Source organism: Lolium rigidum, chromosome 1 (genome assembly GCF_022539505.1).
Source record: "Lolium rigidum isolate FL_2022 chromosome 1, APGP_CSIRO_Lrig_0.1, whole genome shotgun sequence".
NCBI classification, from domain to species: Eukaryota; Viridiplantae; Streptophyta; class Magnoliopsida; order Poales; family Poaceae; genus Lolium; species Lolium rigidum.
The window spans coordinates 166,871,912-166,874,267 of NC_061508.1; positions in this window are offsets into that span (position 1 = coordinate 166,871,912).

A 2,356-nucleotide genomic window follows, 5' to 3' on the forward strand; every position below is an offset into this window, starting at 1 on the left:
TTCGAAGCTACAAATAACATGGCGGAATACGAGGCTCTACTGCACGGTCTGCGCATCGCTAAGGAAATAGGGATCAAGCACATCATTTGTTGCGGAGATTCCGACCTGGTGGCACAGCAAGTAGCCAGTGAGAAAAGCCGACGGTGCTACAACACTAAAATTTGTCATCAGCCTCGTAATGAGATTCGGCATCCCACACAGCATAATCACAGATAATGGCACAAACTTCGCTCAAGGAGAATTGAAGGATTATTGTGAGACAATGGGGATTCGATTGGACCTTGCATCTGTGGCTCATCCACAATCCAATGGTCAAGTTGAAAGAGCTAACGGTCTAATATTATCAGGAATTAAGCCACGCCTTGAAGAACCGCTGCGACGAGCAGCTGGAGCTTGGGCCGACGAACTAGACGCCTGTCTTGTGGAGTTTGCGAACTACCCCTAACGAGTCAACAGGGTTTACCCCTTTCTTCCTGGTATACGGATCCGAAGCCGTGATTCCCTCCGACATCATCCATGATTCACCGCGAGTTTCCGCCTATAACGAAGAAACAGCTGACGAGGCTAGACAGCTATCTGTGGACCTGATCGAGGAAGCTCGGAACCTAGCTGATCAGCGCTCCGCCATCTACCAGCAGAAACTCCGACGCTATCACAGTCGTCGAGTCCGGAAACGCTCTTTCATGGCCGGAGACCTGGTCCTCCGCCTTCGACAGGTGAAAGACCATAAGCTGCAATCTCCATGGGAAGGACCCTTTGTCGTTAGCAAAGTGCTTCATAACGGATCGTACTACCTTGTCGATTTCCGCGAGCTAAGGGATAGACCTCGCTAACCGGCGCCGGAAACGCAAGCGTGAGGATCCGGATGACATCTACGATGAAACAGATCGCCCTTGGAATATAGCACAGCTACGTCCTTTCTACACTTAGCATATTTTTCCGAGTTACAAACTCTGTAATAGTTATACATGATCGATGAAATAAAGCTTATGGTTCACTCTTTGAGTCTTTTACCTCCTTTACTTGTTCATTTTAGATCATGTATGTTTTTTCCGACTAAAACCGCAGAGCTGGATGTTTTCCGCCTAGGCGTGTATAAAAGTTGTGATTTCTAAAATCGTCCTTTAGGACGTAAGCTTAAGTTTTCTGACTAAGTTGTTATCTGTTGCAAACTCGTGGATTCCTAGTAGCGATTTCCGGCACCTATGCCTGGGGGCTTGTTTCCGCGGTTATGGACGGATTGCCATTGGGCTTCGTCGCCGCTGGCGAGCATCTCCGGCTAAGGTCTTCCGGCTCGTGGAAGGTCAAGCGGGCAAGCCGGAAAATAACGAGATCAGCACTTGCTTTCCGACATAAAACGAAACATGCACATAATACTAAACGGATAGCAGGATAAGTGTTTCCGCCCCATGCATAATCGTTTCGTTCCTAGCTACTTAAGAATTTAAAGTCTTATTACAAACCCTCGCTGGGGCCAAAATGATGCATTGTTTTTCCCGCAGGAATAAAAGTTCTCACTCCCCCTTAGCCGGAGAAGTCTTGCCCTCTCGGATCTTGTTCCTTGGCGCCTTCGGCCGGAGAAGACACATCTTCTTCACTTTCTTTTTCGAAGCGAGCAGCGCTGGTCTTGGGTTCCTCTTGGGGAGTTTCCTTGGAGCTGGTCCAGGTAAATTGAGTTCCGGATTCCGCAGGTCGCGCCTTGGCAGCAAGCTCCTTCGAAGTTCCGCTTCTAAGGGCTCGTCCGCGGGAAGAACGACCTTGTCGTAGAATTCCTCGTGTCGGATCCCGCGCGCGATACGGGTGTCGTAGCCGCTCACCGCATCCGAGAGCGCGTTGACATCCGCATCCGGAGGAACGCCCGTGGTCACTTCATCAAGATCAAGATCCGGAGTATGTGCCAGGCACATGGTTAAGGCCATTGCAGCTGCGCCTCGGGCGGAGGATGCTTGCAGATCTGTCACCAGGTCCGGCAGGATATCCATCTTCCTAATAAGCTTCCGGACATCGCAAGTGCGGCTCCTCTTGATGGATAAGTTATAACATATCTTGCGGGAGGCGGAGATAAGATCTTTGCAGTCATCGCCTGCAAGTTGAAGGAGGTCGTCACGGGGGTACAAATTCCGGCGCTCTTCAGAATACCCAAGCGGCTCTGCATAAAACAATAAGGATATAAGCATACAGTTTTGAGCATAAAGTAAAACGTCGGAGCAAATTTCTGGGCAAGGTACTAGTACTGGTACCCAATATGTTCTCATTGAGCAAGTCCCGCGTCGCTCCGCCGTCCGCATAAATTTCCGGAGGCCGTCAATCTCTTTTTGCTGCCTCTTGATGGTCTCGCTATCGACATTCTTTTAGC